The sequence below is a fragment of the Argiope bruennichi genome, chromosome 4 (assembly GCF_947563725.1).
Source record: "Argiope bruennichi chromosome 4, qqArgBrue1.1, whole genome shotgun sequence".
Taxonomy (NCBI): Eukaryota; Metazoa; Arthropoda; class Arachnida; order Araneae; family Araneidae; genus Argiope; species Argiope bruennichi.
The window spans coordinates 35,774,954-35,787,412 of NC_079154.1; positions in this window are offsets into that span (position 1 = coordinate 35,774,954).

Here is a 12,459-nt window from a genome sequence, read left to right on the forward strand (position 1 = left end):
GGCCGCGGTGGCCTGGTGGTATGGTCTCGGCTTTGGAACTGGAGGGTTTCAGGTTCGAGACCCGATTCCACCGAAGAACCGTCGTGTAAGCGGGTCTGGGGTACATTAAATCCGTCATGACCAAACGTCCTCCCGCTGGTGTGGTGTGGAGAGGGGGGGTGCCAGCTCAGGTGTCGTCCTCGTCATCTGACCGTGGTTCAAAATTGCGAGGTCCGTCCCAAAATAGCCCTAGTGTTGCTTCAAACGGGACGTTAATATAACCAAAAATCATTTCATTAAGAGAAAGTAAAATTATTCTTACGATTTTATAAGTAAGATCAGAAGGTTTATTTATGAAATATAGTATATCATTTTAATTATTAATTTAATTTATGATTAAATCTAGTTAAGTATCATCCGGAGGTTATGAAAAAAAGTAATGAGATTCGAAATCATAGTCCACAACATATTAACATTATATTTTTATATATGGGGGTGATTAGTCTGACATTATATTATTTTAAATACTTTTTACTCTTAATCAAACCATGTAAAGCTTCAGAAAAACAAGTTTAATTTAGCAGTGAAACATCCAATTAAAAAATATGCTGAATACCATAAAATACTGAAAACTATTGTCGTATAATATACTTAAGTATAATTTAAAAAGTAATAAAAATTAGAGAAATGAATTACTGGTAAATAAAATCAAATGATTTTTATGCAATAATTTGCTCTGACATTATAGAAGAAAAGAGTTAATCTTTTAATATACACCTAAGAAATAACAACGTGTCAAATTCTGTAACCAATGTTCTGCTTGTAGATCGAATATAAATAATTATTTCATATATATGAATAAATATGAAATATGAATAATTATTTCATGATTACCATTTCATAAATTAGCACTGTTTTTCACACATCGCATATGAAATACCATTGCATATGAATCAATTTACAGACAATATGCAGATAGCATAAAAATATTATCACTTTACAAAGAAATTCATATACAAATGAATTCAAAAATATGTTTAATTAACAGTTAGCAATTTTCTTAAATAAAAAAAAAATATTAAAAAAATTCAAAATTAAAAGATTTCAAAAATGTTTAATCGACAATTAACAAACTTTTTAAAGAAATAAAATAAAGTATTTAAATTTAACTCATGTGCATGTAATAAAATTAATTTCAAACTCAAATTTAGATAAACATGCTCAAAAAATCGTTTCTATCTTTAAAAAAAAAAAGGCTTACCTGAAAATGAATTTTTGTTCTATTGACTGGCCTTATTTTTAATCATTTTTGTGGAAAGGTTATTTTTTATATATTGACTATTCTAAGAGAATTTAATTATTTTACTCTCTCATATTCCATATGTGTACCGCCGACATTTTAATATATATACTCCCACGACACGTTTGTAATTGAATCTCAGATTGCCATGGAAATAATATGAGTAAATGTTCTTAGATTTTGCATTATTTAAAAAAACTATTTCGGTTTTAAATTTCGATGATAAAATACTTGCATAACGAAATCTAGATAAGAACGTTGAATAAGTAATAAAAACATATAAAAAATTCAATTATTTTAGCATGCAATAATTAATTCTGAAAATTGAAAAAAAAATCGTTTGATTTTTATTTTTTTTAATGCTTTGTTTAATCATGAAAAAGGTAAACGATGCCAATAAAAGAAATGTTTAAAGGAGCCTTTTTTGTACATAAAAAAGTTATCTATACACCTTTTTATCATTCCAAAATTAGACAATTTCGCTTCAGTTTAAATGTTTGGAACATATCTATCAAAATTTTCGGAAGAAATGTGGCATTTCCTTACCTTTTGGAATTTAAATATCTCGTAAAAAAAACAAATAAATGCTCGATGTTTAATTCAGTAAAAAAAAATCAATACATAGTTCTCAGAAATTTTCTGATAAATCAGAACGACAATGATACCGTATCATAAAGATGAATTAATTGATTAGATTTTTAAAGTGTCTATTTACTCAATAAAACAGCTCTAATTAAACTCAGTGCATTCGAATAGCCTATTTCACTATTAGGTTCTACAAATTAATCTATAAACTACTTTTTTAAAATAAATATTACTTTTCATAACATTTCTTCAATTATTCATTAAAAAACAGACAAAAATTCAAAGATTAATTCAGGAAGGAAATAACAGGGCTTAATTCTCAGACACTCTAATAAATAAGTGCGCCAACAATGCCCTACTATGAAGATGAATTAAATGATTGTCTGTTCTCAATGCGTCTACTTAGTAGCAAAATAATTCTAAATAAATCTAGTGAATTAAGGTAACTAAATTCGTAATTCAGTTCTACAAATCAGAAGAAGTACTAGCAGTTCATTAGAATTTCAAAAGACACGACTAATGCTCCAATAATGCAAGATCTATGATTCGTGAATACAAGAATTAAGAATTATTTCGTTTGATAAAGGCAATGATTTAACAGTTTGTTTCTGATCCTTTATTCCGTTATTTTGTACATTTGAAGCTGGGATATTCAGTAAATGACGTGCATTTTATAGGAGGACGATAAAGAAGTTTCTGTTGAATTTTGATAATTACTGCACTTGTGTGGCTATAAATTGCAAACAACTGATAAACTGATAATGGTTGTGAAGATAATCATTACACTTACTAGTTGCAATCTTTGCAAGACACTGATTACGGTACTTATATCACTGGCGATATCTAAATTTGTATTTGTCAATTATTTGAGAGTAAATTAAATTCTTAACCATTTCCCAAATTGAAAAATAAATTAAAATTTATTGTGTTTCATGCAGAAAAAAAGCGGCTGGAGTAGTTTCCCCGAAATTTTCCCACGTAATCTCTCTCTCTCTCTCTCTCTCTCTCTACTTGTGATTTTTTAACCGCTTAACTGTTTTGCCCGAATGCCATACGTGCATCAATTTTTTTGAATTTTGATAGTTGTAATCAAAAAGTAAACCATTCATGACGATTATAATTCAATATTAAAATTACTTCGAATACATAGATAAGTCAAGTATTCAATAGATTTCCATTTGAATCAAAATAAGAAAAATATTCCCAAAATAGAGGGTGTCATTTTATTAGATAGCAAAGAAAATAAAACAGTTAAGTGGTTAATAGTATGCCAATGGCAATAGTTAGGAAAGAGCTTATTGAAATTCTATTTTGGCGACTCTTGACTAAATTTCTTAATAAATAAGTACTCGGAAACTAAATATGCCTTTATTCTGACAGATTAAAACCAGAATTTGACATAGAACTCCAATTGTAATCAAGACTCGCGTACCAAATTTCATATATTTGTCAATGCTTCTTTGAATTATCGACACATATTTGTGAAAGTATACACATCGAAAGAGAGTCAAGCCTTTGAAGTTGAAAATAAGATAGTTTGGTGCACATCTGTTAAATCTGTGCACCAAATTTTATTTATCTGCCTCTCTTTGTTCTACAGTCATTGTATTAAATCATATTCAAACAACCGGACAGACAAACTTCCTCTAAATAGATTTCGTTCAAAAGTTGATAGAATTCTATAAATGTATAGTTGAAATCATATACAAATTCCATCCATCTATCTCAAAACATTTTCAAGTGATCATGTCTACAGACAAATGGATAAACAGACAGATAGACAGACATAGTTCCAAAAGTGTGTTTTCTAGATTCATGGAGGATTTTTTAATCATTATCTCACTACAGCGTTATTATTTTACAAAATGAAATGAGATTTTTAACCCGCTTCAGCCATGGCGGTTAAATACTTAATTTTAATTTATGGACTCGGTGTTTTCTCAACATAGAAATGTGAAACAGTTAATACCAGAATATTAATTTGTAAACGTAATGACAGGATATGACTTTTGAAAATTAGAAAATATTCCTTTTACAAGTTTCTAACTAACATTGCTCAGACTTATATATTTCATATTTGTAAAAAATACAATTTTGTAACCTTTCTCGTGGACTATGGTTCTAGAATTTTCCAGAATTCCAGGTTCTAGAATTCCAACGTATATAGTGATTAAACATTTTCTTTCTGTAGCTAATTACCAGATAAGCAAATGTTTTTAATTAAATTTTAATTTAATATGAGAAAAGTCAACTTGCAGTCAAACTGCCAAGAAAATTGATTCCAAAGATAAAATCATTTATAATAATTAGTAACTTAATGTATTAAAGAAGAAAAAGCAGAAAAATAATTTTAAAAATCATCATCTTCTTTGAAATATGAATTTATAAATAAACTAAAGGCAAGAAGTTATTTTTTATCAATCATCATGTCTAAACAAACTTTAAACTTCAGATTCTAAAATTATTATATAAGAAAATTGATTCGTAATAAATATCGTTAGAAAATGAATTTCTAAACTTTAATTACAAAGGAAAAATATATTAAAAATGTGATGTAGTATTTCCATCAGCATCTGACATTTTTACAATTTTATTTTAAATTTTATATTTTGGATAGAAAAATAAATATTTTCTCCTTTTGAATACATCAGTAAAACTTGCTGTAAAAACGATTCTTTATTTTTATCTTTCTAATCCACGAAACAGAATGAATTCATAAATCAACCAAAAGATGACGAACAAAATGTATCATAAATTAAGAATGATGGATATTTAAGTTAAAAACAATTTATCACATATTTATAAAGACAAATTGATAATTATTTTCTTGGCATTTAACTGTCAGCAATACATTTTTTTCCTTACGTCAATTCTAAATATGAAGTTTCTGATTTCTATGGAAAGAAATGAGATTAAATGCTCCATAGGAATATCAGTAAACATTCTGCTGAGTCATGTCAAGCTTTCTAAAACAGTTCTATAAATAGATGCTCATTGAATACGGAAGAGTGCTGTGAAGTTCATTCACCAGTGAAGCCCTATAACTGAAAGTATCAGAACACCGCTACCTTGCTTATGTTATGGCGGTATGAGGATTCCCTTTAGGAACTTTTAAGTAACATTTTCCTAGCAACAAAGTTAAAAATATGAAAATAACATATCCGTTCCGTCATAGAGATATCCGTATAGAGATATGCTGTAATTTTTTTTTTATTATTATTATTTGAGAAGCATTGATAAGGTTTCTTGGCGTATTGTTTTGTGCGTTGTATTGTATTATTTATTCAAATTGAACTTTCGAATTATTTTTATGTGAATAAAATAGAATAAATCTGAAAAGAAAACAATATGCTGTACTGAATTAAATTTAGAAACTCACCTCGGCAAGATGGAAGGCATTCCTTTTTATCTAAGTTAATATTTTCAAAATTCCTTTCAATCCTTAGGCAAAACCTCACAGGAAAAATAGTCAAAATTAAGCTTGGAAATCACTTTTTAGCCCTTGACTTCTAAGGTATTGCAACTATCGTAAAACTTTAAATGCAGAAGTTGTTTGCCTTAATGAGGCAGTAAATTGGCTAATTGGATTTATTTTTCTATCTTCAATATCAAAAAAGTTATCGCGAAATGGAAGTTTCAACTACCATCCCCCATTTCCTACCTATTGGAGCTAGAAGGCCCATTTACGAACTTATCCAAGATTATTACATTTTTAACAACATAGTCTAAATCAACTAAAATCCAAAAAAAAAATGTTTGTTAAGGGAACTATAAAAAGCGGAGATGGGTGAAAGTCACTAATTGAGTAGAGCGCAAGCGAGTAATCGAGTGTAGAAGATCTCTAGGTGCTTTTGAAATTATTTATTAATGATTTGCTGCTTGTGTGAAGTTGCTTTCTACAATTGCTGTTAGAGCGCAAGCGAGTAATCGAGTGTAGATCTCTAGGTGCTTTTGAAATTATTTATTAATGATTTGCTGCTTGTGTGAAGTTGCTTTCTACAATTGCTGTTAGAGCGCAAGCGAGTAATCGAGTGTAGAAGATCTCTAGGTGCTTTTGAAATTATTTATTAATGATTTGCCTTATCAAAGCTTGTTTATATATTAGATAAACTTAATTTGTTATAATAATGAAGTTTTACATAGTTTCTATTCTATTGTTAGTTTCTGCTGTTTGTATTTTTTTTTATCCAACAACGTCAAAAAGAATAATATTTGGTTATGGTTTTATATTTTTAACCTCTCGTTACTGTCAGATACGAAAGTTAAATACAGAGCAGTTGCAATACCTCTTCGCAGCTACCGGATCGCTATAGGTATTGGTTATCAACGTCAGGACAATATTGTTTGCCGAAGTATGAATAATCTATTAGATTTCAAGAAGTTCAATGTGCAGTATAAAAACAAACAAATTTCAATGGCTTATTTCACAGTTGAACATCTTCCTCTTTTCTATTTCTTTAAATAAAAGAATATATAATCTAAACTTTATAATAAAACTAGCCGCCTTTGGCGACCAGCTGGTTTACCAGAATTAATGCTCCCTAAAACTTTCAATTAAATATTTATGTACCTTGGTCTCTTAGTTTCTCCTTTTGTAAAGTACTTTTAAATTTCAATTTTCTATAGTCATATAAATCGTATTAATATATATATATATATATATATATATATATATATATATATATATATATATATATATATATATATATATATATATATATATATATATATATATATATATAATAAAAAAATATAATCTAAGTAGATTGAATCCTTCAGCCTTTCAGCATTGTAATTTATTTGTACCTCAAAATATTTTTTATGCAATATTTCAAAGAATTATTCTATAAACATTTCTCTGATTCCTCATAAAATACAATTTTAACTTCAAAACGATTTACCGCAAATAATATTTTATTTTATTTGAATCAATAAATGTACTTCTGAAGCAATTATGAAACTAAATTTTATACAGTCCTTTGATCCTATAAACCATATCCAAAAAAATTATCTTGAGAAACTAAATGTTTCAATCCTCTGCGATCAAGCCTGACCGAGTTATAAAGCTTTGAATATCATTATTTTAGAACAATCAAAGATTTCATTAATTTAGACAATCAGTATCGAAGAAAGTTCAAAAACTGATTGCCGTATTTTCCCAGAGACAATGAAGGAGAGATCTAAATTCGCACGTATTATAGAATAGAGGTATTTAAATTGTGATAACTCAAACAGCTTTAATTAAAAAAAGTGGACATTTTTTATTTAAAAAATTAGTGTCTCTAGAATATTCTATTAAACATGAATCATAAAACAGAAGATCTACATAAAAATTTAAAATTCATAATTTATCAGAATATTTATTGATTCAAATTACATAAAATATATTTCATTGAGTCCATTTTATTAGATATATACACCAATTAATAAAGTTTTAAAAATTAGCTGTAGTACACTTATTAGAGCTGATATTTTGCATACATTGAACTATGTATGCCTTAATTAAAACTGGAATAATAATATAACTATTTTAAAACGTCAACGAAAATGTTTTTTGCATTAATTTTTTTTAAAACAATGTTACATTCCATATTCTTTCCACTTCATGCAAACACATGTTGAACTTTACACTTTCCTAGGATTTTTTATTTATGGTAAGATTTTTTGAAATTTAACTTAATCTTTCAATTTGAGTTTTTGTCAAGGTGATGGCAACTTTTTCTCGCACACACATGATATGCTCGTGTAGATTAAATTTTATTTTCAATTTGTGCGAAATAAATTTTTGGAAAATATGATAAAATACTTTTTTTTAAATTAAAAATAGAAACTTAATTTATAGGTTAAAACAGTGAAATGATTATTGTTTAAACTTTAAGATGATAAAAAATTAGTTTTGAGCTGTAACATTTTTGTAAGTTGTCTCAGAAATACGCTAAAATTTCATTCAATTTTTAATTAATTAAAATTTCAAAAAAATCCCTGCCGGATATCCATTCCCATCCTCCAAAGAAAATATGGGCCAAATTTTGTAGCTCTACATCATATGGTCTGGCTTGTAGTGCGCCAACACATACACCCACAAACACACATTCGCTCAATAATCAGCCTTTAAGAAACTCCGGGCACTGCTTGGAATATTTTCTTTAAAACCTTGTATGGAAAGTTCTAAAATCGAGTGTTTTTATTAGAAAGGAGATACTCAAATTCGCATGAATCAATCAGTTTTTGTGTTTGATTTAGTTGATTGGATTTATTTTAAATATAAAGATTTGGCATATCTTTTTATTTAAAACATTAGTGTCTCAAGAATATTTTGTTAAATATTATTTACAGGATTTAGAATCTATGCAAAAATTTAAAATTCGTAATTCATAATTTATCAGAGAATTTGTTGATTCATGTTACAAATTTAAATAATTTTGTTAGCAGATGCATAAGGTTTACATGTTAGTTGTCGGAATCTAATTAGGGTGAATATACTGTATATATCAAACTATGTATGCCTTAAATAAAACTAATTTATTAAATCCATAATAGGGATCTTAAAGATCGTAGAAACTTTTTTTCTTGTATTTATTTATTTTTGAAAATATAGAAACTTTTTTTCTTGTATTTATTTATTTTTGAAAATATATTTCATATTTATTTCATTTTATACAGACACATGCTGAAAATTTCACTTTTATATGTCTAATTTGCAATAATAATTAACTTATTTTTTATTTGATGCGATGGCAACACGTTGATAAAAGCTAATTTTTTCCCATTAACGTGCAACGTGCTCTAGGAGATTAAATTTTGTTTGTATTTTGAGCGAAATAAATTGTTGTAAAATATGATTAAATTATATTTTAAAAATTCTTTAAAAATAAAAATTTAACTTGTTGGTTAAAACATTAGTATCATTGAAAAAATTATTTTTTGATCTTCAATATGATGTAAAAATAATTTTTGTGCTGTAATATTTTCGGAAGTTGTAGCTGAAAGAACTTTAAAATTTTGTTTAATTTTTAATTAATTAAAATTCTAATTGAAATTTTTTTAAAAATCGGTCCGTGATGCACATTTACGACCTCCAAGGTATACATGTGCCAAATGTGGTAGCTGTAGGTCAAACGGTCTGGCCTGTAGAGCGCCAACACACATACACACATTGAACTTTATTATAAGTATAGATAAAACATCGCTGCTCATAATGCAAAAGATCATAAGTTCAATTAAATGTGGTTTAAATCCACTAGACTGTATCTTTTATACAGCCACCAAATATTAAGTTCTCAATGCCAATAAGGAAAATGCCTTGGCGACATAAATTATTATCAACTTGTGGATTTCAAATATATTTAATTTTTCATGTAAGATCATTAGGGCTATGACTGGTGATATTTAGTATAATCTTAGAAGAAAGAATGAATATATCCAGTTAATAGCATTTTGGCCGGACAGAGAAGAAGTAAAAAACTCAAAACATCTAACGAACTTGATCTTTCCAAATATTTCTCGCATATTTCCTAATAAAGATGCTATCTCACATCCCCTCACCCATAAAGATCAGGGATCTTTGGCAATTCTGCTAAGCGATGAAAAATACTCTTATTTTTATTTCCTGGGTCCCACACATAAGCATTCTATGCTCCAATGTAGGAGGGGGGGGGCTAGAGAATAAAGTATGCATTTTAAATCCAATGAAACCAAAATTTAACACAAAACTACAATTTTAATACTCAGATTCCTTTATTAAGTCATTACGTTTATATGCATGAGGATGTAAAGACTGACAGACAGTCAATACTTTATCAGATCCATCTAGCTTTTTACATTTTGTAATTGTTGTGTTCACCTATACTTGAAATAGTCAGCCAGATTTCCTGTGAACGGATTTTTTTTTTTTTTCATAATTTTATAGAAATCTACAATAGTCAGATTTCCTGTGAATGAATTTTTTTTCATAATTTTAAAGAAACCTACAATATTAGTGTAAAATTCACTTGACATATTTCCTCTGTCTAGCTTTAAGCAAGTTACTGTGCTCACAGGTAAACTTTTAAACGTTTAAAACGCTTTGTAAATGTTAACTTGTTTGAATTTTTTTTTTTTTTTTATGCGGCAAAACAGAGGAAAAACAGAAATTTTCGTGGACAGGAAAGGACGGCGAAAGGGTTAAAACTGTTTATCGCTAAATATGAAACTTTACGATTATAATTATAAGAAAAAGGCAGTTGATAACAAATGATGTTTTTATTTGAATTATTTTAAAATAAGGAAAATGTCAACTGCTACATTTTACATATTACATTTAATATCGTTTTCAGAAATTATTTATTTTCTATTTATTTTTCAAAAATAATTGGAACATTCGTCGGTAACAAATATATCTTCGTATTTTGTTGATAACAATACTAAGATTTGTTATCCTTGAACAGAAGCTTCTTCTCACATATTTGGGGGCCGCGGTGACCTGGTGGTAAGGTGTCGGCTTCGGAACCGGAGGGCTTCTGGTTCGAGACCCAATTCCATCGAAGAACCGTCGTGTAGACGGGTCCGGCGCACTTGAAATCCGTCCGGGCCTAACGTCCTCCCACTGGTGCGGTGTGGAGAGGAGGATGTCAACTCAGGGGTCATTCTCGTCACCTGACCGCGGTTCAAAATAACGTCGTCAGTCCCAAAATAGCATTAGTGTTGCTTTAAAATGGGACGTTAATATAACAAAATTAAATCTTCTCATATATTTGAGTTAAATATATTGTCTCACCACATGAACTTATCCTTTAACTACCCACGTTGCAATAAATATCATCCTTGGGATTTCAACAGATTATTTTAAAAGTTAATGAACTTAATTAAAACTAATTATATCGCCTTCATCGAGATCCTTCATTAAATAATTGGGAAAGGGAAAAGGAATTCCAAATTATTCTACGTTTGAAGTTTATAAAACTTGTTCAGTCAACAATTTAACGAAGAAAGCAAGTTCAGCTATTTCAATGGTGCTTCAAAAATGCGCGGTTGGCATGCAGTGTACTGTAAACAGTAGCATGCGAAATTGAAGGCAAAGTTCATGATAATATGTATAATATTTTGGGTCTTGACAACATGTAATTAGTTTATCTATATTAGATAATCTAGGAATTTGCCTTGTCAGGGTTTTAGGGGAAAATGATTCATTTGAACTGAATTTGCTTTGATTTTATAATTGTACAACATGTCAACAGTCTGTGTCCTTACAATTAAAACCTTAAAATTATTTAAGAAGCGTCGTGAATATGTATTGGTAAAACAAATCACAGCCCCTGAGGTCAATAATGTTTCTTAAAAATCGCCAGCCCACCAGTTTTAAAATTTAATCGTTTAAAACTAAAAAATTCCTGACTGCAACTAAGGTGCTATCTGGCAACATAAATTGTTGATGTTAGAAACAGTCAAAATTAGAGCTCGAAGAATCACTTTTCAGTCTCTAACTTCTAAGATATTGTAGTTATTTAAAACCTTTAAATACAAAAGTTGTTCATCTTGATCAGACACTAATTTGGCTAATTGGTTTATTTTTCTATCATGAATATGAAGAAAGTAATGGCCAAATGAAAATTTCATCCCCATCTCCATTCCCAGTGCCTTTGAACTAGATGGACCATTTACAAACTCTACCGAGATTTTTATATTTCTAACAACATATTCTAAACCTTGTTCACATGATAACTTGAGCAAAGAGTTGTGTGTGAGTGTGTGAGTGAGTGAGTGAGTGAGTGAGTGAGTGAGTGAGTGAGTGAGTGAGTGAGTGAGTGAGTGAGTGAGTGAGTGAGTGAGTGAGTGAGTGAGTGAGTGAGTGAGTGAGTGAGTGAGTGAGTGAGTGAGTGAGTGAGTGAGTGAGTGAGTGAGTGAGTGAGTGAGTGAGTGAGTGAGTGAGTGAGTGAGTGAGTGAGTGAGTGAGTGAGTGAGTGAGTGAGTGAGTGAGTGAGTGAGTGAGTGAGTGAGTGAGTGAGTGAGTGAGTGAGTGAGTGAGTGAGTGAGTGAGTGAGTGAGTGAGTGAGTGAGTGAGTGAGTGAGTGAGTGAGTGAGTGAGTGAGTGAGTGAGTGAGTGAGTGAGTGAGTGAGTGAGTGAGTGAGTGAGTGAGTGAGTGAGTGAGTGAGTGAGTGAGTGAGTGAGTGAGTGAGTGAGTGAGTGAGTGAGTGAGTGAGTGAGTGAGTGAGTGAGTGAGTGAGTGAGTGAGTGAGTGAGTGAGTGAGTGAGTGAGTGAGTGAGTGAGTGAGTGAGTGAGTGAGTGAGTGAGTGAGTGAGTGAGTGAGTGAGTGAGTGAGTGAGTGAGTGAGTGAGTGAGTGAGTGAGTGAGTGAGTGAGTGAGTGAGTGAGTGAGTGAGTGAGTGAGTGAGTGAGTGAGTGAGTGAGTGAGTGAGTGAGTGAGTGAGTGAGTGAGTGAGTGAGTGAGTGAGTGAGTGAGTGAGTGAGTGAGTGAGTGAGTGAGTGAGTGAGTGAGTGAGTGAGTGAGTGAGTGAGTGAGTGAGTGAGTGAGTGAGTGAGTGAGTGAGTGAGTGAGTGAGTGAGTGAGTGAGTGAGTGAGTGAGTGAGTGAGTGAGTGAGTGAGTGAGTGAGTGAG